At 43.1% G+C, this 27,795-nt stretch overlaps 2 long non-coding RNA genes across 2 annotated transcripts; both read right to left on the bottom strand.

The window, feature by feature from the left end:
• Nucleotides 1-373: 373 nt before the first annotated feature.
• Nucleotides 374-1,975, bottom strand: LOC139831865 (uncharacterized). Its single transcript, XR_011746163.1, has 2 exons — nt 1,888-1,975; nt 374-585 (listed from the first exon to the last, which is right to left on the bottom strand). It is a non-coding gene; the product is annotated as an uncharacterized lncRNA (long non-coding RNA).
• A 2,893-nt stretch (nt 1,976-4,868) lies between these two features.
• Nucleotides 4,869-6,594, bottom strand: LOC139831864 (uncharacterized). The gene is made up of 2 exons (XR_011746162.1): nt 6,407-6,594; nt 4,869-5,104 (listed from the first exon to the last, which is right to left on the bottom strand). It is a non-coding gene; the product is annotated as an uncharacterized lncRNA (long non-coding RNA).
• Between the last annotated feature and the right edge of the window lie 21,201 nt (nt 6,595-27,795).

The raw sequence follows: 27,795 nt of genomic DNA, 5'->3' as shown, positions 1-27,795 counted from the left end.
ATCCCCTCACACGTGTTGAAACTCTCGACCCCCAAAACGACTAACCCAACGTAACAAACAAGTATGCAAAAAACACAAGTTTTTTTTGTTTTTACTGTTCGGTTTTGCATGGGCTATTTCATCCCGATGCTATCCAGGTCCTAGACGCCCCTGATACGGATGTCTACGATAGGGTGTTGGTGTCACATTAGAGAAGATACGGTGACGAAATTTGTGACGCCCCGGAACCGGTATCCTGAGGATTCCAGCGATCCCGCCGAAATCCGCACGATATCGATTCAGAGACGCCCTCCGACACGACGTGCGCGACGAATCACACACGTGATGCCAGAGGAATTAACACGAGCGGTAACATTACAACAGGATTACAATAGAGCCCACAAGATACATATATTACAACAACGACTCCAACGAGTCAAGATACAAATATACAATACAAAGATCCAAATCATACAGAAGATCGAATACGTCCGAGTACGGACAAGATACAAATTGGACTAAGAGTCCTGAAGATAACCAGTGGCGTCCATAACCCTGCCCAGGCCAAGCCGGAAGGGTAACCTTGCTAACATCGTCATCTCGTACCTGTCAAAGTCGGGCCATCGGTTGCCGACAAAAGGGTGGAAGCAAAAGAGAAAGGGAAAAGGCGAGAGTAAGTACCAAGGAACGAACTCCGGCACGTACTTAGCGAGACTAGAAATGGCTATGCTCGCCGGGCGAGTATAGATATATATCGCATGGGGCTATATGGTAGGTTTAGCGGCAGCAAAACTATACCCAATGGAGACACGATACAACATCCGTCTAAGCAGAGAAGATAAGAGAGCGCATAAGGTAACAGGTAAAATACTACACAAACATAACCCAGCCAAATACACATATCCCCTCCAACAATTGCGAAGAGGCAATGTAAAAGGCACTCAACGGTGGACAAGTTTTATTAGGTATCGGTTGTAGTAATTCTATATTACTAATCAAGTTATTATCAGATTATTAACAAGTATAAGGTGTAAGTTGTTCTATGATCAAGCTATACAATTCCAAGTCGTCCATAACCGCGGACACGGCTTATCGATAAGATGTACACCCTGCAGGGGTTGCCCAAATGTAACCATACGCATGCTCGACCCACTTACGACAGGTGGATGTCTCACAACAAGACCGTTCCCAGTTCAACAAGAAAGTCTAGGGGGGCCACCCAACTAAGCTACCCATGACGAAGTCCGGCCGTACTCCGAGACGGACCCAGAGGTTGCGTAGGCGTCTAGGCGGGCACTAACGGCCAAGCACTAGATAAGTCGTCTAGCAATTATGCAGTGCAGTACAGAAATAAACCACCCGAAGGCAACAGGAAGTAAACACCCGAAGGCAACAGTATATAAACATGCATGCGCCAAATAAAACCAAGGTTGTGGCCCCCTTTTCAACTAACTTGAGAAAAGGTAATGGGTGAGGGGGGTCCCAGTGAATCCCCACGCATGGGTAGAGCGCTCAATCTCGGAACAGATAACAAGAACTCGGGTCCTAGGGGACATTAGCGAGTCAAAGTTCCGATGCTTTCGCAAAGGGGCTCACAGATGCCTCTGCTTACAATTTTAGTTGTTAACAATAAAGTAAAGCATGAGTTTCTCCAACAACTGATATAGCATGTGATAACCTCCCAACAACCCAACATATCCCGATAACAGATCGAGATAAACAACAAAACCTAAACACGCCTACGACTCGCAAGGCTCAAACATCAAGCAACGGCTATGGTTAAGGAATGATATGTATAGGATTATCATGGTAAACAAGTGGAATAGGACACGTGACTCGATAAAGAAGCGCAACATAAGGATAGCAATGCGAGGGAGAGAGTAAAATAGGTGAAGAGAGAGGGCTCGCCTGTGAAAAGCTGCAGAAGAACTTGTCGGAGAACTCGTCGTATCTCACATTACCACTTCGCGATCCTATCCGGGAAGAAGAAAATGCTACAACAAACAACGGGTGCAAATCTTACAACTACGGAATAAGAACCGGCATGATCAAGATGATATGCATGACATGGCATATATGGTGCAATGCAACTTATCCATATATATTAATCGGAGTCGGAACCCCGGACAAGCAAATTAGGTTGGAGTTGCATTTTCTATCGACAAAGTTAAGTGTTGATTAGCATAGCAAGACATGGCATAGGTGAGCTAATTCAATATTAAACGGAGCGGGGAAACCTTAGGCGGATATCCGAAATACTCCGCATATTATGTGAGGTGAGATGCACAAACTATCACGTCACGATATGATGGGAGATGCAAACAGATGAATGGATGGTATATTCATGTTCCTCTCATTTTTCTGAACAATTTTCATATATAACATGTTTTATTTCGAGTTATAGTTGGAGAGATATGAATTTAACAAGATATATACATTTTCTGCAAAAAGAAAAGAACTAGGAATAACCAGAGAGGGCGTTGGGCCGGGATTTGATCTGTTGTTGCGTTGGTGAGAAAACTGAGCTACGCTTGCGCATGCGACGGGCCGCTCCCGGAGAGGATCTGGGCCGAGCCCATTGGCGGCGCCAGATCTGATTCAAGGGAAACAAAAAATTTGGCTTAATTTGCCAGATCCGGGATTTGAACACTAGATCACACAGTTAAGGGATGATGCTCCTTACCACTGCGCTGCAAGGCAATTGTGTCGATGAATTGGACGCGCTGTATTTGACCCAGACTTTAGCGGAAACTCTGGGAAGAACAAGAACTGGCCATGGCGGAGCTTACAGACTAACTTCGATCTGGAGATATCGGGCGAACCGGGACGAGCGAGAGGGCGCGTTCGACGCGGAAGAACATGGGGAACCTGCTGGTGGCGGTCTTGGCGCCGGGGAACCACCGGAGGGCCGCCGGCAACGAGCACCTGCGGGGAGAAACGTCCATCACCGTCGGCAACATGACTGGGAATGGTATAAAGAGAGAGGAGAGGCTCGGGAGGACATGGAGTATACCAGGAGCGTGAATTCATGCCCAGAGACGACGGGGAAGGAGGGTGGAGGGCGAAATCGAAGTATTTCACCGCGGGTGTTGGAGGAGAAACGGCGAGTTTGTGTTTGATTACGGGCATCTTGGGACAATTCCTTGCACGTAGATGACGAGGACGATGAGGCGCATCCGTCGGTGCCCTCGGAACGGCGAGGCATGCTCTACAGCACCGGCGCCATGGTGGTCTGTGGAGGTGGACGTTTTGGGGCACTCGGTGTTCGTGAAAGTAAAAGACAGGGAGGGTGGAGAGGATGGCGGCGCGAGGAGGGAAGGAAGGCTAGGGTTTTGGTGGGGATCTGGAGAGGGATTAAAAGGGGGGACGGAGTGGTTGTGGCGCCTGACGCCAAGGGAAAAAGAGGCACGGCACCCCTCTCGTGCATTGTCTGCGGAGAGAAGATGACAAGAAAGAAACGTACCCCTTCGTTTCGTGGAGGTGGTGGCCGAAGTGGGCTACGGTGGAGGAGTAGGTGGGCTTCAGCCAGAGAGAGAAGGGAAAGATGGGCCACCGGGTGACAGAAGTGAGAGGGAAAGAAACGGGCCAGGGAGAGGAAAAAAAAACACAGGAAGGGATTAGGGGTTTTTCCTCTTTTTAAACATTTTTCTCTTTTCTTTCAAAACTTTTTTGCAAATTGAGTTTGAATTCAATTCAAACAAAGTTTGAATTTGAAACAGAGATGGGGAGATAGAGAACAAAGCAACTAAAATAATATTTTTATTTGTTTTGATTTTAGGGTTTGTTAAATGAAATAGGAGAGGGGGTTTATTAAACCATATGAGAGGGGAAACAAAATAATTAGGGTTTCAAAATAATTTTTATTTTGTAAAAACCATGGATGATATGATGCATGATGTCATGATGATGCATAAAAGGAAAGCACAAACAAATCTAATATGGGATACTACCTGGGGTAGTTACAATGGACACCACTAACAAGGAACCTCGCCCCGAGGTTCCACCTCAAGGTACGGGGGAGAGAGGTGAACTATCGGATCTTCAGGTGACGTGTCGATCTCCTCGACACCACTAACAAGAATTGTTACTCCATGTAGAACGGTCGACACCACCAACAAGAAGTCGGCGTTCCGTTGGCGATGATGTACTTCTGTCGAGAGCCTCGGTCGCAGATGATCAAGCGCCGTACACAAAGATGGAAGGAGTAAGAATCACATTGATCCACCGATTCAAGTAGCATGAGAGAATAATAAGAGTAGTCGGTATGGTCTCGACTCCATCCCGCACTCAAAGTATTACTATGTACATGAATAAGAGAATCATACAATCCATTCCTGGAATTCAGATTGGCGATCTTGACAACCGTTGTCGGCGAAGATTCGACGGGGCCAAAGCGCAAAGAATGGAAGAAGATCACACAAACAAAGAGGATGTCAACGGAGAAGACAAAGGTTAGCCATCGGTGATGTTCTTCTATCGAAAATCTTCGGAGGTCGGTCCTATTAGGATAAGGCATAGATCGTCCAACCCACGTCGGAACCTAAGACTCAGAAAACTTAGATAAGAGAGAAGACTCAAAACTCGCAAAGGTAAGAGGAGAAAGAATATAGATAAGGAGAAAAACAGAGCTAATCAGATCTATCCAACGAGTTTTCAGAAAATAGTTTTGACACTAGACACAACGTCCGTTGGCAAGGTTATCCTACAGGCTGGACTAGTGGGGTACCGTCAACCTGGGCTCTGATACCAACTTGTGACGCCCCGGAACCGGTATCCTGAGGATTCCAGCGATCCCGCCGAAATCCGCACGATATCGATTCAGAGACGCCCTCCGACACGACGTGCGCGACGAATCACACACGTGATGCCAGAGGAATTAACACGAGCGGTAACATTACAACAGGATTACAATAGAGCCCACAAGATACATATATTACAACAACGACTCCAACGAGTCAAGATACAAATATACAATACAAAGATCCAAATCATACAGAAGATCGAATACGTCCGAGTACGGACAAGATACAAATTGGACTAAGAGTCCTGAAGATAACCAGTGGCGTCCATAACCCTGCCCAGGCCAAGCCGGAAGGGTAACCTTGCTAACGTCGTCATCTCGTACCTGTCAAAGTCGGGCCATCGGTTGCCGACAGAAGGGTGGAAGCAAAAGAGAAAGGGAAAAGGCGAGAGTAAGTACCAAGGAACGAACTCCGGCACGTACTTAGCGAGACTAGAAATGGCTATGCTCGCCGGGCGAGTATAGATATATATCGCATGGGGCTATATGGTAGGTTTAGCGGCAGCAAAACTATACCCAATAGAGACACAATACAACATCCGTCTAAGCAGAGAAGATAAGAGAGCGCATAAGGTAACAGGTAAAATACTACACAAACATAACCCAGCCAAATACACATATCCCCTCCAACAATTGCGAAGAGGCAATGTAAAAGGCACTCAACGGTGGACAAGTTTTATTAGGTATCGGTTGTAGTAATTCTATATTACTAATCAAGTTATTATCAGATTATTAACAAGTATAAGGTGTAAGTTGTTCTATGATCAAGCTATACAATTCCAAGTCGTCCATAACCGCGGACACGGCTTATCGATAAGATGTACACCCTGCAGGGGTTGCCCAAATGTAACCATACGCATGCTCGACCCACTTACGACAGGTGGATGTCTCACAACAAGACCGTTCCCAGTTCAACAAGAAAGTCTAGGGGGGCCACCCAACTAAGCTACCCGTGACGAAGTCCGGCCGTACTCCGAGACGGACCCAGAGGTTGCGTAGGCGTCTAGGCGGGCACTAACGGCCAAGCACTAGATAAGTCGTCTAGCAATTATGCAGTGCAGTACAGAAATAAACCACCCGAAGGCAACAGGAAGTAAACACCCGAAGGCAACAGTATATAAACATGCATGCGCCAAATAAAACCAAGGTTGTGGCCCCCTTTTCAACTAACTTGAGAAAAGGTAATGGGTGAGGGGGGTCCCAGTGAATCCCCACGCATGGGTAGAGCGCTCAATCTCGGAACAGATAACAAGAACTCGGGTCCTAGGGGACATTAGCGAGTCAAAGTTCCGATGCTTTCGCAAAGGGGCTCACAGATGCCTCTGCTTACAATTTTAGTTGTTAACAATAAAGTAAAGCATGAGTTTCTCCAACAACTGACATAGCATGTGATAACCTCCCAACAACCCAACATATCCCGATAACAGATCGAGATAAACAACAGAACCTAAACACGTCTACGACTCGCAAGGCTCAAACATCAAGCAACGGCTATGGTTAAGGAATGATACATATAGGATTATCATGGTAAACAAGTGGAATAGGACACGTGACTCGATAAAGAAGCGCAACATAAGGATAGCAATGCGAGGGAGAGAGTAAAATAGGTGAAGAGAGAGGGCTCGCCTGTGAAAAGCTGCAGAAGAACTTGTCGGAGAACTCGTCGTATCTCACATTACCACTTCGCGATCCTATCCGGGAAGAAGCAAATGCTACAACAAACAACGGGTGCAAATCTTACAACTACGGAATAAGAACCGGCATGATCAAGATGATATGCATGACATGGCATATATGGTGCAATGCAACTTATCCATATATATTAATCGGAGTCGGAACCCCGGACAAGCAAATTAGGTTGGAGTTGCATTTTCTATCGACAAAGTTAAGTGTTGATTAGCATAGCAAGACATGGCATAGGTGAGCTAATTCAATATTAAACGGAGCGGGGAAACCTTAGGCGGATATCCGAAATACTCCGCATATTATGTGAGTTGAGATGCACAAACTATCACGTCACGGTATGATGCGAGATGCAAACAGATGAATGGATGGTATATTCATGTTCCTCTCATTTTTCTGAACAATTTTCATATATAACATGTTTTATTTCGAGTTATAGTTGGAGAGATATGAATTTAACAAGATATATACATTTTCTGCAAAAAGAAAAGAACTAGGAATAACCAGAGAGGGCGTTGGGCCGGGATATGATCTGTTGTTGCGTTGGTGAGAAAACTGGGCTACGCTTGCGCATGCGACGGGCCGCTCCCGGAGAGGATCTGGGCCGAGCCCATTGGCGGCGCCAGATCTGATTCAAGGGAAACAAAAAATTTGGCTTAATTTGCTAGATCCGGGATTTGAACACTAGATCACACAGTTAAGGGATGATGCTCCTTACCACTGCGCTGCAAGGTAATTGTGTCGATGAATTGGACGCGCTGTATTTGACCCAGACTTTAGCGGAAACTCTGGGAAGAACAAGAACTGGCCATGGCGGAGCTTACAGACTAACTTCGATCTGGAGATATCGGGCGAACCGGGACGAGCGAGAGGGCGCGTTCGACGCGCAAGAACATGGGGAACCTGCTGGTGGCGGTCTTGGCGCCGGGGAACCACCGGAGGGCCGCCGGCAACGAGCACCTGCGGGGAGAAACGTCCATCACCGTCGGCAACACGACTGGGAATGGTATAAAGAGAGAGGAGAGGCTCGGGAGGACATGGAGTATACCAGGAGCGTGAATTCATGCCCAGAGACGACGGGGAAGGAGGGTGGAGGGCGAAATCGAAGTATTTCACCGCGGGTGTTGGAGGAGAAACGGCGAGTTTGTGTTTGATTACGGGCATCTTGGGACAATTCCTTGCACGTAGATGACGAGGACGATGAGGCGCATCCGTCGGTGCCCTCGGAACGGCGAGGCATGCTCTACAGCACCGGCGCCATGGTGGTCTGTGGAGGTGGACGTTTTGGGGCACTCTGTGTTCGTGAAAGTAAAAGACAGGGAGGGTGGAGAGGATGGCGGCGCGAGGAGGGAAGGAAGGCTAGGGTTTTGGTGGGGATCTGGAGAGGGATTAAAAGGGGGGACGGAGTGGTTGTGGCGCCTGACGCCAAGGGGAAAAAGAGGCACGGCACCCCTCTCGTGCATTGTCTGCGGAGAGAAGAAGACAAGAAAGAAACGTACCCCTTCGTTTCGTGGAGGTGGTGGCCGAAGTGGGCTACGGTGGAGGAGTAGGTGGGCTTCAGCCAGAGAGAGAAGGGAAAGATGGGCCACCGGGTGACAGAAGTGAGAGGGAAAGAAACGGGCCAGGGAGAGGAAAAAAAACACAGGAAGGGATTAGGGGTTTTTCCTCTTTTTAAACATTTTTCTCTTTTCTTTCAAAACTTTTTTGCAAATTGAGTTTGAATTCAATTCAAACAAAGTTTGAATTTGAAACAGAGATGGGGAGATAGAGAACAAAGCAACTAAAATAATATTTTTATTTGTTTTGATTTTAGGGTTTGTTAAATGAAATAGGAGAGGGGGTTTATTAAACCATATGAGAGGGGAAACAAAATAATTAGGGTTTCAAAATAATTTTTATTTTGTAAAAACCATGGATGATATGATGCATGATGTCATGATGATGCATAAAAGGAAAGCACAAACAAATCTAATATGGGATACTACCCGGGGCCGTTACAAAATTGATTATAGGCATCATCTAGAAGAGGGAAGTAGTTAAGAGTAACAACGTGAATAAGAACAAGCTCCGATTGAGGCCGTTTAGAAAGCATTGAAAATCTCTTTGGGATCTAAGATGAAATTACTTCACTTTCTCACGATCTATATAAATTTTAGTGTACGCACACATCCCCTCACATGTGTTGAAACTCTCGACCCCCAAAATGACTAACCCAAAATAACAAACAAGTATGCAAAAAACACAAGTTTTTTTTTGTTTTTACTGTTCGGTTTTGCATGGGTTATTTCATCCCGATGCTATCCAGGTCCTAGACGCCCCAGATACAGATGTCTACGATAGGGTGTTGGTGTCACATTAGAGAAGATACGGTGACGAAATTGATTATAGGCATCATCTAGAAGAGGGAAGTAGTTAAGAGTAACAACATGAATAAGAACAAGCTCCGATTGAGGCCGTTTAGAAAGCATTGAAAATCTCTTTGGGATCTAAGATGAAATTACTTCACTTTCTCACTATCTATATAAATTTTAGTGTACGCACACATCCCCTCACACGTGTTGAAACTCTCGACCCCCAAAATGACTAACCCAAAGTAACAAACAAGTATGCAAAAAAAACAAGTTTTTTTTTGTTTTTACTGTTCGGTTTTGCATGGGCTATTTTATCCCGATGCTATCCAGGTCCTAGACGCCCCAGATACGGATGTCTACGATAGGGTGTTGGTGTCACATTAGAGAAGATATGGTGACGAAATTGATTATAGGCATCATCTAGAAGAGGGAAGTAGTTAAGAGTAACAACATGAATAAGAACAAGCTCCGATTGAGGCCGTTTAGAAACCATTGAAAATCTCTTTGGGATCTAAGATGAAATTACTTCACTTTCTCACAATCTATATAAATTTTAGTGTACGCACACATCCCCTCACACGTGTTGAAACTCTCGACCCCCAAAACGACTAACCCAAAGTAACAAACAAGTATGCAAAAAACACAAGTTTTTTTTGTTTTTACTGTTCGGTTTTGCATGGGCTATTTCATCCCGATGCTATCCAGGTCCTAGACGCCCCAGATACGGATGTCTACGATAGGGTGTTGGTGTCACATTAGAGAAGATACGGTGACGAAATTGATTATAGGCATCATCTAGAAGAGGGAAGTAGTTAAGAGTAACAACATGAATAAGAACAAGCTTCGATTGAGGCCATTTAGAAAGCATTGAAAATCTCTTTGGGATCTAAGATGAAATTACTTCACTTTCTCACGATCTATATAAATTTTAATGTACGCACACATCCCCTCACACGTGTTGAAACTCTCGACCCCCAAAACGACTAACCCAAAGTAACAAACAAGTATGCAAAAAAAAAACAAGTTTTTTTTGTTTTTACTGTTCGGTTTTGCATGGGCTATTTCATCCCGATGCTATCCAGGTCCTAGACGCCCACGATACTACGGATGTCTACGATAGGGTGTTGGTGTCACATTAGAGAAGATACGGTGACGAAATTGATTATAGGCATCATCTAGAAGAGGGAAGTAGTTAAGAGTAACAACATGAATAAGAACAAGCTCCGATTGAGGCCGTTTAGAAAGCATTGAAAATCTCTTTGGGATCTAAGATGAAATTACTTCACTTTCTCACGATCTTGTAGCACCCTACCTTTTAATAAAGGCAAGATACCTGTGTATAGTGCTATTCCCGGGATCACTGATAGCACACACATTACAAAATATAGTAATCATTGCAATAGTATCAATTTACTACATCGTTGATCCAGAGGATACAATAAAGCCTTACAAATTGCATAGTCACATGGACTAGCTCAGAATAAACACAAAGGAATGTAAATCAGCAATGAGCCTTCATCATCTTCATGCGCCACAGGCAGTCATGTTGGAATGTAGACTCGAGATCCTACCACGTACTTCTCCTCAGAAAATCCTGCACGTTTGAATATGCAGCCCCACGAATGGAGGTCAGTGCAATGATGTACTGGCAAATGACACTTATATGGTGGCAGCTTTGGGCATGACTATCTACATGATATTTGGCAAGTGGAGTTTAGGCATATTTGCATAAAGCCAATTTTATCCTACATTTTATTTAAAACAAAATATTTTATAAAACTTTGAATGACATTATGAAATCACACCATGGTTAAATCCTCCATGGGTTTTAGAACAATCACATGGTTACATCTCCCATGAGTTTTTCAAGGTTGATACCAATTTTAATTACATTCAGAAAACAATGATGAGATTCTTCCGTACATTCCTTGCCTAGAAGCTCAAATTGTCCATAACCGGGGACACGGCTAAGATCTTAGGTTTAACTCTCGAGAGGTTGTGCACTTTCACCTTACGACCCACCCTTCCCAAGAGAAGAATGAGACAAGATCTTTCAGAAGAAGAATTCAACCATACAAACTAGACCCGTTCCCTTGGCCGTCGCCTCCACCCGCTGTCTAGCCACAAGTTGAACCCCCACAACTTACTTAATCCCGGCAGAGCCCATAATACCATAAGGCTGCCTTTGGAAGCTAACTAAAACATGGATGACATAATAATCTCTTTAATCCTGGGTGGCCAACCACAAGTGGAACTCACAAGCTTAAAACCCCTCACAGGTAGTAAACCCCCACACGATCCCCTGGTGAAAACCAGGTGTGCAGTCAAAAGCGACCACTCTACAACATGCGAACTCTCAGGGATTCACCACTTCAGCCAACTAGGGGCGTGGACTTCGCCACTTCAGCCTACTAGGGGCGTGGACCTGAGCAGCCGTCCACCAATCAACCAATCCACCCAGGTGTTTCATTAGGGTTGTTAATTTTAAAATTTTCAAACACTCACAACCAATAACGAAGCTTGACATTTGGCATTTGATGTTGCAAAGCAAAAATTAAGGCATCCTAGCAATGGGTTTAGGAGTAGCTACACACTACTAGGGTTTGCTAAGCATAGCACAATAATTTACTTTTGAAAACAAAATCCTACCATGCATACTAGTTTCAAAACACTAATGCATAATTAAAACAGTAGGATTTGAATGTCACTTGCCTTTTTGGTAGTCGAAGCGCGTTCACTTCTCTTAATCAAAAGACGTGCCTCTCCGTACAAACTATAACATAGAATATAGCACAACATAAACACACCATCCAACAACAACATCAAAATCAAACAAGACAACAATCGTAAATCGCTCTATGGTACTAAGGTATGGCATGAGTTTTGGCTTGCAAGATATGAATCGACGATATTGAATGAATGTGTCAAATACTTGGAAAGAAAATGATTATCCAAGTTAATTACTCAGAAGAAAATGATTGACAAGAACCTATGGTCAATATTTGTTTGCTACTCAAGAATGGGAAAATTGGAATGATCCATGTGATAAATCACATGAGTATCAAAATGACGCAACTCAAAATATCGTTTAGTAAAGTGTGACAACACTTACTAAGATAGTATAAGTTACACATAGGCTTAGGTATGGATTTGTGATATGTTGAATTACTCAATCAACTCATTTGTAAATTGAATAGTTCAATATAAGCCAATAGGATTAAATGGTCATGAGGTTGAAAATGTAAGAACGATATGGACAATGTGGGTCAAGGATGCTAATGGATATCAAAGGTTCAAAACATTTGCTATGTAGTATAGTGACTCAACATAACACTTGCACAAGGGAAAACCCATAGCTAAGATTGGTCACCATTTACTCAAATAGCTCAATTGTCATTTGAATAAGGTGAACTAGACAACTAAGAGTAGGATATGCATTATCTATAAACATGATAAAGAATTATAACTGATCCTGGAAGATGGGTATGATCATAAGGATTAATTTGGCTAAAGGAACTATGTTGAAGCTAGTCATAGGACTGCACTTTTCGCGAAAAGTCATTAGAAGAAGTTTTCCGGATGTAATACCTTTCTACACGGAAGTTGTAGAGAATTTCATTACAAGCGTATCGCCAAAAGAATCTCTTGAAAAAAGTTTGTAGGATTTATTTTAAAGACGATGCTACGGATCAAGGAGATACCGCAAGAATAAAGTGGGCAAATCTGACATGCAAAATGTCTAAGATGATCTACGTGATTTGCCGATTCCAATGGTATAGGGTTTGTCGAAATCCGACGGATAGAACTTAAGATATGAATTTTACAAAACTAGATAGAAGTGGTTGCAGTTCTAACGGTGTATAAAAAGTTGTCCGAACAAGTTGCTCGGATGGAAAAACTTCCTACATGAAAGTTGTAGAGGATCTAATTACAAACTTAACGGAAAAACCAATATTCTAAACGGAGCTGTAGATCTAATGAAATAAAATTACGAAGCTACGTACGAAAATCTACGTGAAAAGAGCGGGAATAAAATTATTACCTAGAGAGGGATGCATCGAGTCGCGGCGTTCCCAAAAAGCGTTGCAGATCGCGGTGTTTCCCCAAAATTGCGTCGCGAACAGCTGGTGGTAGGAGAATAGCAGCGTTCGCTTTCGAGGCAGACTTCGTGCCTGTGCTGCGTCGCCAGGAAGAAAGAGAGGAGGCGCCGGCGCTGTGTGCGTGTTGGGGCTCCCATGGAGTCTTTATATAGGCTCTAAGTCGAAGAAAATTTACTTAACTAGGCGAGGTGGGACTAAAAGAAACAGGAAAAGAAATAAGGGCGGCGGCGCACGCGCTGGGAGGCTGGGCGTGCGTGCGGGCTGGCGCGGAGGCGAGCTGGGTGAGGCCGTGGCCGGGTGGACATGGGCCGGGGCGGCCTGGGGCGGTTGGGCGGCGGTGAGCTGGGCCGCGGCAGCTTGGGCCGGGGCGGCCTGGGACGGTTGCGGGGCTGGCTGCTGGGCCGTTCGGCCGGGTGGGCCGTTCGGCCTGACCGAATCTTTTTTTTCATTTTTTCTTCTTCAGAATTTTAAATATATTTTTGAAGGATCAAAAATAATTAGAAAATTGCAAATAAGATACCGTTGGATTCGTCGTGAAAATTACTTTGATATGAAATCAAATTTGAGACAAAAATATAAACTTTATAAAATCAAAAGTTGATATACATGTCTATGTGGCTATAGTGCCCTTTTAATGTTTTCTCAAATATTATAAGTTTCAAAACCTCCGAACAAAATAGAGTATTATTAGAAAATCTTTTAAAAACCAAGGTTTATGAAAACTCTATATTTTTACAAAAACCTTTTTAATATCCCTTTGTGAAAATAAAATAATCATTATATACATTTGTCATATATGTTTGATTTTGAAAATACTTTAAAACCAAAAGTCTTTGAAAACACTATTTTCGAATTTAACTTGTAAATAACTTTAAAAAAATTTAATTCTTTGTGAAATTTCAATCAAGTTCAAACAATCAAGCATTAAATTTATTTTTATTTTACATTCCAAATTTAGAACATTTCGGGATGTGACAGACTACCACCCTTAAAAGAAATCTCGTCCTCGAGATTTGAGAAAGGCTAGAAAGAAAAGCTTTTGGGCTCAGGTCTTCTAATAGTTTCATAATCACTATTGCTTCTTTTCGAACATCTCCGAGGAGATTTGGAAGTCAACCTTGGGTTTTGAAAAGGTTACACTAAACCATATACGATCATACCATCCACTATATCCATTCATATGAGGGCACTCATCCCATGGGTATTATCTTTTACTTAAGAACACTTGGTCATGGGGAACTCCTTATGATACCTTCTCCAAATACCTATCTCATGCGGCATCCGGTGTAAATACATAATACAAGGGTATAGCTTCTACCACCCTTAAAAGAAACTTTTGTTAGGTAGTCTTAGGTCTTGGGTTTAGGCTAAGCTCATCTTGGATATGACTTGGCACATCTGAGGATATGACTTTGTAGGATAACGTTGCATAGAAAACAAAAATTTTCCTACCGCGAACACGCAATCCAAGCCAAGATGCAATCTAGAAGACGGTAGCAACGAGGGGGTATCGAGTCTCACCCTTGAAGAGATTCCAAAGCCTACAAGATGAGGCTCTTGTTGCTGCGGTAGACGATCACTTGCCGCTTGCAAAAGCGCGTAGAAGATCTTGATCACGATCGGTTCCGGCGCCACGAGCAGGCGACACCTCCGTACTCGGTCACATGTTCGGTTGTTGATGAAGACGACGTCCACCTCCCCGTTCCAGCGGGCAGCGGAAGTAGTAGCTCCTCTTGAATCCGACAGCACGACGGCGTGGTGTCGGTGGCGGTGTAGAAGTCCGGCGGAGCTTCGCTAAGCTACGCGGGCAATATGAAGTGGAGGAGCAAAGCTAGGGTTTGGGAGGGGGTGGCCGGCCACTCAAGGGGGGCGGCCAAGCTATGGTCTTGGGGTGGCCGGCCCCCTCCCTTGGCCCCTCATTATATAGGTGGATCCCAAGTGTTGGTGTCCAAGTCTTCGAATAAGACCCGAAACCAAAACCTTCCATAGGAGGGGGGAAACCTAGCCCAACTAGGACTCCCACCCAAAGGTGGGATTCCCACCTCCCATGTGGGGGGTGGCCGGCCCCCTATGGTGGAGTCCACTTGGGACTCCACCCCCACTAGGGCTGGCCGGCCATGGAGGTGGAGTCCCTTGTGGACTCCACCTTCCTTGGTGGTTTCTTCCGGACTTTTCTAGAACCTTCTAGAACCTTCCATAGAACCTTCCGCGACATTTTATTTCACATAAAATGACATCCTATATATGAATCTTATTCTCCGGACCATTCCGGAACTCCTCGTGATGTCCGGGATCTCATCCGGGACTCAGAACAAATATTCGAACTCCATTCCATAATTCAAGTACTACCATTTCAACATCCAACTTTAAGTGTGTCACCCTACGGTTCGAGAACTATGTGGACATGGTTGAGTACTCACTCCGACCAATAACCAATAGCGGGATCTGGAGATCCATAATGGCTCCCACATATTCAACGATGACTTTAGTGATCGAATGAACCATTCACATACATTACCAATTCCCTTTGTCTCGCGATATTTTACTTGTCCGAGGTTTGATCTTCGGTATCACTCTATACCTTGTTCAACCTCGTCTCCGACAAGTACTCTTTACTCGCAAATGCTTAGTGGTATGTGGTCTCTTATGAACTCATTCATATGCTTGCAAGACATTAGACGACATTCCACCGAGAGGGCCCAGTATATCTATCCGTCATCGGGATGGACAAATCCCCTTTGTTGATCCATATGCCTCAACTCATACTTTAGGATACTTAATCCCACCTTTATAGCCACCCATTTACGCGGTGGTGTTTGGTGTAATCAAAGTACCTTTCCGGTATAAGTGATTTACATGATCTCATGGTCATAAGGACTAGGTAACTATGTATCGAAAGCTTATAGCAAATAACTTAATGACGAGATCTTATGCTACGCTTAATTGGGTGTGTCCATTACATCATTCACACAATGACATAACCTTGTTATTAATAACATCCAATGTTCATGATTATGAAACTAATCATCTATTAATCAACAAGCTAGTTTAAGAGGCATACTAGGGACTTCTTGTTTGTCTACATATCACACATGTACTAATGTTTCGGTTAATACAATTCTAGCATGATATATAAACATTTATCATAAACATAAAGATATAAATAATAACCACTTTATTATTGCCTCTAGGGCATATCTCCTTCGATCTCCCACTTGCACTAGAGTCAATAATCTAGATTACATTGTAATATACCTAACACCCATGGCATTCGGTGTTGGTCATGCTTTGCCCTAGGGAGAGCTTTAGTCAACGGATCTGCTACATTCGGATCGGTGTGTACTTTGCAAATCTTTACTTCTCCATCTTCGATGTACTCGCGAATCGAGTGGTAACGCAGCTTGATATGCTTCAGCCTCTTGTGTGACCTTGGCTCTTGTGCATTAGCGATGGCACCCATGTTATCACAGTAAATGATTAATGGGTCCAATGCACTAGGAACCACACCGAGCTCTACAATGAACCTCTTCATCCATACCGCTTCGATGAAGCCTCTAAGCCGCTATGTACTACGATTCTGTTGAAGACTTCGCCACCGTGCCTTTGCTTCGAGCTTGCCCGACTTACTGCAGCACCATTCAATATAAACACGTACCCAGTTGTGACTTAGAGTCATCGGGATCGGTGTTCCAACTTGCATCGGTGTAACTGGTTACAGCGAGCTCTTGGTCACCTCCATAACAAAGAAACATATCCTTAGTTCTTTTCAAGTACTTCGGGATATTCTTGACCGCTGTCCAGTGTTCCATTCCTGGATCACTTTGATATCTGCTAGTCAAACTAACGACATGTGCTATATCCGGTCTTGTACATAGCATGGCATACATAATAGAGCCTACTTTGCCGAAGCATAGGGGATGTTACACATCCTTTCTCTTTCTTCTGTAGTAGCCGGTCCTTGAGTTTTACTCAATACCTTGCACAGTAACATAGGTAAGAACCCTTTCTTACTTTCGTCCATTCTAAACTTCTTTAGAATCTTGTCCAGATATGTACTCTGTGATAGCCCTATTAGGCGTCTTGATCTATCTCTATAAATCTTGATGCCTAATATATACGATGCTTCACCAAGGTCTTTCATTGAAAAACTATTATTCAAATAACCCTTAACAACTTTGCTTAATAGTTCTATATCATTCCCGATCAATAATATGTCATCTACATATAATATCGGGAATGCTACGGAGCTCCCACTCACTTTCTTGTAAATACGAGGCCTCTCCATGACACTTTGTATAAACCCGAAGTCTTTGATCACCTTATCAAAACGTCGATTCCAACTTCTTGATGCTTGCTTCAGTCCATAGATTGAACGCTGAAGTTTGCATACTTTGTCGGCATTTTAGGATCGACAAAACCTTTGGGTTGTACCATATACAACTCTTCCTCAATGTCTCCATTAAGGAACGCCGTTTTGACATCCATCTGCCAAATCTCATAATCGAAAAATGCAGCTATTGCTAACAAAATCCTCACAGATTTTAGCTTCGCTACAGTTGAGAAAGTCTCATCGTAGTCAACTCCTTGAATTTGTCGGAAACCCTTTGCGACAAGTCGAGCTTTATAGACAGTAATATTACCATCATCAGCTGTATTTCTCTTGAAGATCCATTTATTCTTGACAGCCTGGCGGCTATCAGGTAAGTTTACCAAAGTCCATACTTTGTTATAATACATGGATCCCATTTAGGATTTCATGGCATCTTGCCATTTGTTGGAATCTGGGCTCATCATCTACCGCTTCTTCATACGTCGCGGGGTCCTCATCATTGTTATCTACAATCATGACATTTAGACAAGGATCATACCAATCAGGAGTGGCACGTTCCTTGTCGATCTGCGAGGTTCGATAGTTTCCTCGTTCGAAGTTTCATGATCATTATCATTAGCTTCCTCTGTTGCCGGTGTAGGCGATGCAGTACAACTTCCGATCTTTGCGCTACTCTGATCAACGAGTATAGATTCATCAATCTCATCGAGTTCTACTTTTCTTCAGTCACTTCTTTAGTGAGAAATTCTTTCTCAAGAAAGGTTCCGTTCTTAGCAACAAAGATTTTGCCTTCGGATCTGTGATAGAAAGTGTACCCTATAGTTTCCTTAGGGTAACCTATGAAGACGCATTTCTCCGCTTTGGGTTCTAGCTTGTCCGGTTGTAACTTCTTTACATAGGCTTCGCAACCCCAAACTTTTAGGAACGACAGCTTAGGTTTCTTATTAAACCATAATTCATACGGTGTCGTTTCTCACGGATTTTGATGGTGCTCTATTTAAAGTGAATGCGGCTGTCTCTAATGCATAACTCCAAAATGATAACGGCAAATCAGTAAGAGACATCATACTACGAACCATATCTAAGAGAGTTCGATTACGACGTTCGGACACACCGTTTCGTTGAGGTGTTCCCGGCGGTGTCAATTGTGAAAGTATTCCGCATTTCTTTAAATGCATGCCAAACTCATAACTCAGATATTCACCTCCACGATCAGATCGTAGAAATTTGATCTTCTTGTTACGTTGATTTTCTACTTCACTTTGAAATTCCTTAAACTTCTCGAAAGTTTCGGATTTATGTTTCATGAAATAGATATACCCATATCTACTCGAGATCATCTGTGAAGGTTAGAACATAACGATAACCACCGCAGCGATGCTACGCTCATTGGTCCACATACATCGGTATGTATGATTTCCAATAAGTCGTAGCTCGCTCCATCATACCAGAAAATGGAGTCTTTGTCATTTTTCCCATTAGACATGCTTCGCATCTATCAAGTGACTCAAAGTCAAGTGATTCAAGTAATCCATCAGTATGGAGTTTCTTCATGCGTTTCACTCCAATATGACCAAGACGACAGTGCCACATATAAGTAGAATTATCATTAAGTTTAATTCGCTTAGCATCAATGTTATGTATGTGCGTATCACTACTATCGAGATCTAACAGAAATAAGCCATTCTTTTGTGGTGCTCGACCATAAAAGATATTATTCATAAAAATAGAACAACCATTATTCTTAGACTTGAATGAATAACCGTCTTGCATTAAACAAGATCCAGATATAATGTTCATGCTTAACGCAGGTACATAATAGCAATTATTTAGGCTTAAAACTAATCCCGAAGGTAGATGTAGAGGAAGTGTGCCGACTGCGATCACATTGACCTTGGATCCGTTTCCAACGCGCATCGTCACTTCATCTTTCAGCAGTTGTCGTTTATTCTTTAGTTCCTGTTTCGAGTTACAAATATGAGCAACCGAACCAGTATCAAATACCCAGGTACTAGAACGAGAACCAGTGAAATGAACATCTATAACATGTATATCTGATATACCTTCTTTCTTCTTCTTGACAAGGCCGCTCTTCAGATCTGCCAAATACTTGGAGCAATTACGCTTCCAGTGTCCCTTCTCCTTGCAGTAATAGCACTCAGCATCAGGCTTAGGGCCGTTCTTAGGTTTCATAGGAGGCGTGGCAGCTTTCTTGCCACCCTTCTTGAATTTTCCCTTAGACTTGCCCTGTTTCTTGAAACTGGTGGTTTTGTTGACCATCAACACTTGGTGCTCTTTCTTGATCTCAATCTCAGCAGCTTTTAGCATGCCAAAGAGTTCGAGTAACTCCTTGTTCATGTTACGCATATTGTAGTTCATCACAAAGTTCTTGTAACTTGGTGGCGATGATTGAAGGACACCATTAATCCCGATCTGTTAGGAATCACTATTCCCAAGTCACCGAGTTTCTTCGCATGCCCGGTCATGGCGAGCATGTGCTCACTAACGGAGCTGCCTTCTTCCATCATACACTGAAGAAATGTTTCGATGCTTCATAGCATTCCACGACGCATGAGTCTCGAATATAGCTTTCAGCTCATTCATCAACTCATGAGGATCATGGTGCTCAAAACGTTTTTGAAGATCGGATTCCAGACTGCACAGTATGGCACACTGAACTTGAGAGTACCGAGTTTTCCGAGTCGCGTAAACAGCTTTTACTTCATCGGATTCATCTTCTGCAGGAGGGTCACCTAGCGGTGCATCAAGCACAAATTGCAGATTTCCGCCAGAGAGGAAGATCCTCACATGATGGAACCAGTCGGTGAAGTTGCTACCGTTGCTCTTAAGTTTCTCTTTCTCTAGGAACTGATTAAAATTGATTGGGGACGCCATCTCTACAACATATATTTGCAATAGTTTAGACTAAGTTTATGACAAATTGAGTTCAAATTTTAATTCAACATAATTAAAAACCTAAGTGAACTCCCACTCAAAACAATATCCCTCGCATTGTCTTAGTGATCACACGAACCAAATCCACCGCACCTAAACCCGATCATCACGAGAAAAGGTGTGATTTCAATGGCGAACACTCAAAGTATTCATCATATCAACCATATGATTCATGCTCTACCTTTCGGTATCACGTGTTCCGAGACCATGTCTGTACATGCTAGGCTCGTCAAGGCCACCTTAGTATCCGCATGTGCAAAACTGTCTTGCACCCGTTGTATGTACTTATCGAATCTATCACATCCGATCATCACGAGATGCTTCGAAACGATAAGACTTGATAACGGTGCTACTAAGGATGAACACTTTATTATCTTGAGATTTTAGTGAGGGATCATCTTATAATGCTACCGTCGCGATCTAAGCAAAATAAGATGTATAAAAGGATTAACATCACATGCAGTTCATATGTGATATGATATGGCCCTTTTGTCTTTGCGCCTTTGATCTTCATCTCCAAAGCACGGACATGATCTCCATCATCTTCGGGCATGATCTCCATCATCGTCGGCGAAGCACCAAGGTCAATGGCACCGTCTTCATGATTGTCCTCCATGTAGCAACTATTACAACTACTTTGAAATACTACTCAACATGAAATTTAAAGACAACCATAAGGCTCCTGCCGGTTGCCACAATACAATAATGATCATCTCATACATATTCATCATCACATTATGGCCATATCACATCACCAAACCCTGCAAAAACAAGTTAGACGCTCTCTAATTTGGTTTGCATATTTTACGTGGTTTAGGGTTTTCGATATAGATCTAATCTACCTACGAACATGAACCACAACGTTGATACTAATGTTGTCAATAGAAGAGTAAATTGAATCTTTACTATAGTAGGAGAGACAGACACCCGCAAAGCCTCTTATGCAATACAAGTTGCATGTCGAACGAGGAACAAGTCTCATGAACGCGGTCATGTAAAGTTAGTCCGAGCCGCTTCATCCCACTATGCCATAAAGATGCAAAGTACTCAAACTAAAGATAACAAGAGCATCAACGCCCACAAACCATTGTGTTCTACTCGTGCAACCATCTATGCATAGACACGGCTCTGATACCACTGTAGGATAACGTTGCATAGAAAACAAAAATTTTCCTACCGCGAACACGCAATCCAAGCCAAGATGCAATCTAGAAGACGGTAGCAACGAGGGGGTATCGAGTCTCACCCTTGAAGAGATTCCAAAGCCTACAAGATGAGGCTCTTGTTGCTGCGGTAGACGATCACTTGCCGCTTGCAAAAGCGCGTAGAAGATCTTGATCACGATCGGTTCCGGCGCCACGAACGGGCAGCACCTCCGTACTCGGTCACACGTTCGGTTGTTGATGAAGACGACGTCCACCTCCCCGTTCCAGCGGGCAGCGGAAGTAGTAGCTCCTCTTGAATCCGACAGCACGACGGCGTGGTGTCGGTGGCGGTGTAGAAGTCCGGCGGAGCTTCGCTAAGCTACGCGGGCAATATGAAGTGGAGGAGCAAAGCTAGGGTTTGGGAGGGGGTGGCCGGCCACTCAAGGGGGGCGGCCAAGCTATGGTCTTGGGGTGGCCGGCCCCCTCCCTTGGCCCCTCATTATATAGGTGGATCCCAAGTGTTGGTGTCCAAGTCTTCGAATAAGACCCGAAACCAAAACCTTCCATAGGAGGGGGGAAACCTAGCCCAACTAGGACTCCCACCCAAAGGTGGGATTCCCACCTCCCATGTGGGGGGTGGCCGGCCCCCTATGGTGGAGTCCACTTGGGACTCCACCCCCACTAGGGCTGGCCGGCTGTCAACACCCGGATTTTTAAGTCCAGGTGCCTGTCATGCCATACATCGCAATCCCAGGAATATTGTTGTTGCGAGACATAACAGTTGAATATCATAAGTCATCATTCATTACATATCATAGTCGTCTTACAAATAGATCACATGATCCAATATTACAATAATAGTTGAACTATTGTTTCAACACACGTCACAAATACATAGCGGAAGCGTAGATAGAAGGGGACTCTATAGTCCACAGGCCAACGCTTGACGTCAGGAGTAGTCCTAGTTGTCGTAGACGTCCTGCTGTCCATCCTCTTCATACTGCTGCTCCTCTTCATAGTCTGGCCATTTGAATAGCCAGGGACACAGCCGTGAGTACTTTAAAGTACTCGCAAACTAATACTAATGTAAGTACGAACATTTCTGGTAAGGGGGTGCTAAGCTCTAGTTTCTTTTGCATAAAGCCAATTTTAGTTCACAAGTATTTGAAATCAAGACCTTTCATGTGCTAACTAACTCCAGTGGGAACATTAATGTCATTCCCACAACATTTGCTGTAATACAAGTCAAATTCACCATCCACCTTTCAAAAGTAAAAGCACAAGTCATATGTCACCTTTTTCAAAATGGTCTGATGACGGAACAGTATGGCCTTTCCAACCGTCCTTAACCGTGGACGCGGCTATTCGAATAGGTTTACACTCTGCAGAGGTTGTACGCTTGTGCCACAACTTTTGATTACATCCGTCAGGGGTAACCCTGAATAATCGTAACTCAGTACGCGGATCATCAACCAAAACCTTTCACTTACATTTCCTAGTATAGGTACCTCTCCCCATGAGCTTGGCCTCCCAGTGAAGACCAACTGTCAACCTGGGAACTGCACAGGGCTTGGGCCGGACATTCACCTCTTCTTTAACGTCGTTTCTTTTGTGGTGGAGGCAGCTTTCGGCATAACCCCGATGACGCTTGTTTAGAGGGAACCCATACTAAGACACATAAACTTCCAGTTAAGCCCTACCCATAATCAGGTATTGTGGGGGTACTTGTAAATTGGAATGGTATCGCATCCGAACCCAACCATCAGTTTTCGTAAAATTCACCCAGTCATTCACAAGTCATATTCACCTTCAAAATCTTTCAATAGAATGAATAATCATTCCAAGGTTTTCAAAGTCATTTCATTTCACCAGTTCCCATCTAGAGTAGTCAATTTTATTTGTTAGCACTAGCACTAGTCATGAGGGGTGCTAACTTAGCTTATAGCTTTCTAGGCTAAGTTTGATACTCTTGTAGTACTCTATCTCTAGACCAAAGTTAACTATAAAAGCAAGTTATAATAACCAAAGTAAAAGTTTGGAAGAATAAAACTTGGGACGGGATCATGAAGCATAAAGTAAAAATGTGGTAATGACTTGCTCTTATAGAGCTTTGCACTTAGCAAGAATATTTGCTTGCATTGGTAATAGCTCGCAAGAATACTAGCTTGCCTTGGTTGGTGTATTGATCGAAATGTTCCTCCTTCTTCTCCGTAGATGTTCTCGTCGTCCCCTTCGTAGCCTTCGGCACTAGCGTCTATAAATACGAATACGGGGTATACAATCACCACACAAGTTCAAGAGCTATAGAAAGCACCACATAAATCACACCCACTATTCTAGTATTATCACATTGTCATCATGTGGGTTGATATGGTTTTATTCTTAAGAAAAATAATTTCCTCTCATTATATATGTAAATGATAGTTTCCTTTTAATTCTTGAGGAATAATTTCCTCTCATTGAATCTTCTTAAGATTTAATTTCTCAAACCATCACACATGAATTTATGTTGACCTAAGTCAATCATTCATCATCATCATTTGAGAAAATGATTTAAATGAGGTAGAGATACCTCATACCATTTAATAATGCCTATTATGATTTAAAATCTCCAAGTATTTCATGTGAGAGTATTTGACCAGGGGTTCAAACTTCATATGAAAATACTTGGGACAAGATTTAAATGAAGTGAAACACCTCATATATTTTACACAAGTTAAACTAGCATCACACATTACTATTAAGTGGGTAAATGTGTTGTTTTCTTATTTAGGAAAAATAATTTCCTCTCATACTAAGTAAGGTGTTACTTTTAATTACTTAGAGAAATAATTTCCTCTCATTGTCTTATTAAGATTTAATTTCTCTCATAAACAATATATGACCTAGGTTGACCAAAGTCAACCTCTTCATACTTATTATTTGAGAAAATGATTTAAATGAGGTTCCATACCTCATGCAATTTAATACTAACAGGGTAGTGACTTATTGTCACATAATACTCAACATGAGAGTAAATAGAATAGTTATTACCTCATGTTAAATTACTTGAGAACAAGGTTTAAATGAGAGGATTACCTCTCATATGATTTAACACATAGTTGTAACTAATTTAATAGAAACTACTATTGAGGTGATTTAATATTCTCAAATAACATGAATGATACCATGTTGACCAAGGTCAACACTTCACATTTATTATTTGAGGAGAGTGATTTAATTGAGATTCATCATCTCATGTGATTTAAAGGACTAATGTAATTTAAATACTATGTTGATTTAAATGAGGTGCTACACCTCATAGATTTGCAAACCTAATGGTGAACATAATTTAAAAGATATGGTGCACCTCATGCATTTTAATAACACCTAAAATGATTTAGTATCATCAACTAATTCAGTATGAGATTTAGCTAACCATGGTATCTCCCTCATGTTGAAATAGTTGAGACAAGATTTAAATGAGAGGGAAGCTCTCATATGATTTCCTAATAGTTTTGAACAATATCTTTGACTATAAATAGCCATAAAGTCATTTAAATCAACTAAGCCATGATCATACAAAGTAAGCATGGCATATCTTTGTAGAAACAATTAGTATAAGTGAAAAGTGAATTATTGGAGGTGGAATTAACTGAAAAGCATTTATGGTTGATTTTTAAGAATTATTATAAGGCAGAAAAGTCCCTGCCTTGTTTATTTTCCCACTTTAATTCTATAACAGATCTAGGGTTCAATCCAGTGGCATTGTGTAGATAACTTCATAAGGTTTCCAAATATATAAAGTTTGTAAAATTTGGCCGAGTAGATTTGGATCTATTGAATTTTGAGGTTGACACCAGATTGCAATTAAATGAAAAAGAATTAAAAGAGTTTGAATTTAAACGGGGGCGGGAAACTAAATGGGCCGGCCCAGCTTCACCGGCGATGCGGGCGGGCCGCCTGACAGTGGGGTCCACTGTCAGGGCGTTTAAAAAAAAGCCGAAGCGGTATGTGAATGGGGGCCGTGGGATTAGAGGGGATCGGACGGCTGCGGTTCGTCCTCGTCGGAGAGGAGCTCCGACGAGCTCTAACCCTAGCCGGCGGCAGAGGGGTCGCGGCGAGGGGCTTACCGGCGTCCGGCGGGGTAGGCGAGGCGGGCAATCGACGTTGTCGATGACGACGAGTCGAAGGAGGGTCGAGGGAGCGGCTGTGGTGGCCGGGAGCTTCTCCTCCGTCAAGCTACTGCGGCGGCGGTCTCTGGTGAAATTCCGGCGAGGTGGGGTGTAATTGGAGAGGGGAGGAGGTCGAGGAGATTCAGGAGAGGTAGGGGAGCGAGATGGTGTGGAGTTTTGAGGCGGGAGCGTCCTCCTTTTATAGCAGCGAGGAGTGCTGCGGCTCGGGTGATGATCTCATCGCCGACGACGCGGCTACAGCGGCGCAGGAGTACTGGCGATGATGCACGCGGGCAGGCGACGTCCTGGCGATGACGTGAAGTGTGATTGCGTTGAAAACGAGGCACAGGCGAGCTCGTCATCGTCCTCGCGAGCTGGGTGTCCGTGGCGGACGTCGTCGGTATGGGCGAGGTGCACGGCGTTCCCGCGGGCCAATGGCCGTGTCTGGGCGACTGCGGGTGACGTGGGGACGCGTTTGGTGCAGCGAGCAAGGGCGGAGGTGGCGCGAGCTGGTGGCACGACGACGTGGCCAGGCGTGTCTGCGGCGCTCGCCAGGCGCGTTCTGGCGCGCATGTGCACGTCCTGGGCGCGTCTGGGCGTCACGCTCCTGGCGCGTCTGGTGCACGATTTCGTCGAGCAAGGTGACGAGGAGGTTCAGGGGAGTGTGTAGCACAAGATTGACACGGTGGTGCATGATGGAGATGGCCAGAGAGCAAGTGGGCATGGTGAGCTCATGCCATGGTCGGCATGGAAGCTTTTGGTCAAAGGTGAGCGAGCTCCAGTGTTTGCAGATGATGGAAATGGTGCAGGAGGGTGGGGTGATGCTTCAGGGCTGCAGGGGTGGCCAGAGTTGGACCAAGTCTCCTCCACTTTTCAGTATGGGCAACAAATGATACTCTGCCCAACAAGTGTTTGATGAAATGCCCGAAAGAAAAAGATTTTTGAATTTTGAGAATATTTTTGGTGGAGTGTAATATTATATTAATTGAAGTATAGTGGGGGTGTTGGTGGTCAAAAAGGAATTGGAATGCAAAATTTCAAATTGCACAAGATCTTCATTTTCAAATCTGGTTCCAACTTTGCTTGATGATATATTTGAATCTAGAAGGTATTTGTATGGGGTTGCTTGAGCAAAGTTGTTCACTTTTATGTTGACTTGGATGAGGTGCAAAAGTTTGACAAAGTTTAGTTTAGAAATTTTGAAATAACAGGGCTCAAAGAGGGCATCAGGTTAACTTTTGTCAAAATGACCATTAGTGCATGTGAGCTCCTATTTCACTCAAATTTGATTTGATTTGAGTTTCTTTGATTCCAAGGGTGTTTTTATGTGTTTAGTAACCAAACAAAACCAGTGGTGCAAGCCATAATGGTCTAGGTTCAAGATTTGGAAAAATGGCCATGCGTCACATATGTCTCTATGCATATGTGGCATTTGATTTTTAATTTGATTGTTCTTGGCCCATTTGATGTTGTTGAGTGTTGAAATGGTATATAGGAGTGATCCAACCATTCACCACAAGTCTTAGGATCAAGATCGTCAATTTCACAAATTTGCACTTTTCTCTCATATGCCTCTATGGCATTTTTAGTTTCTTTTTGTTTTCTTTGGAAACCACTTGGATTTGGTTTGGTAAGTACTTGGCAAGGTGTATGAAGGTTTTCCAAACCTCTAAGCAAAGTAGAAGGCTTAGGTTAAAGTTTTATAAATATAGCCATAGGCACATATGCCTCTTTCTTATTTAATTTCTTTTTATTTCACTTTAACTAGTATGGTGAGAAGAGGGGTGAGGTTTAGGGTTTTGTGGGGTTCACAAAGGTTCACCATCATTTGGCAAAAATAAATAAAGGTAGGGTTCAAGATTTACCTTTTAGGGCTATATGTCCCCATATGTCTTTTCTTTTATTTTGGGTTTCTCAAAGTAGATCCAAAATGATTTCTGGAGAAGATTAGGGTTTAAGGTTTTTCTTATTTGATTTTTTTCTCTTTTATTTGATTGGGTTGGTGACCTTCACTTGATCACTTTAGGGTTTTAGGGTTTAGCACATAAGCATAATAACACTCATCATGGCAAAACACAATATTTAAACCAGATCTATATGTATCAATCTTATTTTAATAAAAGTTTTTGTTGGTTCCAAAATTTGGAACTAGGGAAATTCATTTTGTTTTGTTTTGAAATTTTTGGGTTGTTACAAACCCTTCCCCCTTAAACAAATCTCGTCCCGAGATTTTAAGAAAAGTTAGGTTCCTAAGAGAGATTGAGTAATTGGATTAACAGGAAGACATACTTGGCATG

The sequence above is a fragment of the Lolium perenne genome, chromosome 5 (genome assembly GCF_019359855.2).
Source record: "Lolium perenne isolate Kyuss_39 chromosome 5, Kyuss_2.0, whole genome shotgun sequence".
In the NCBI taxonomy this organism is placed as follows: domain Eukaryota; kingdom Viridiplantae; phylum Streptophyta; class Magnoliopsida; order Poales; family Poaceae; genus Lolium; species Lolium perenne.
This window is presented reverse-complemented; position numbering and strand designations above follow the sequence as displayed.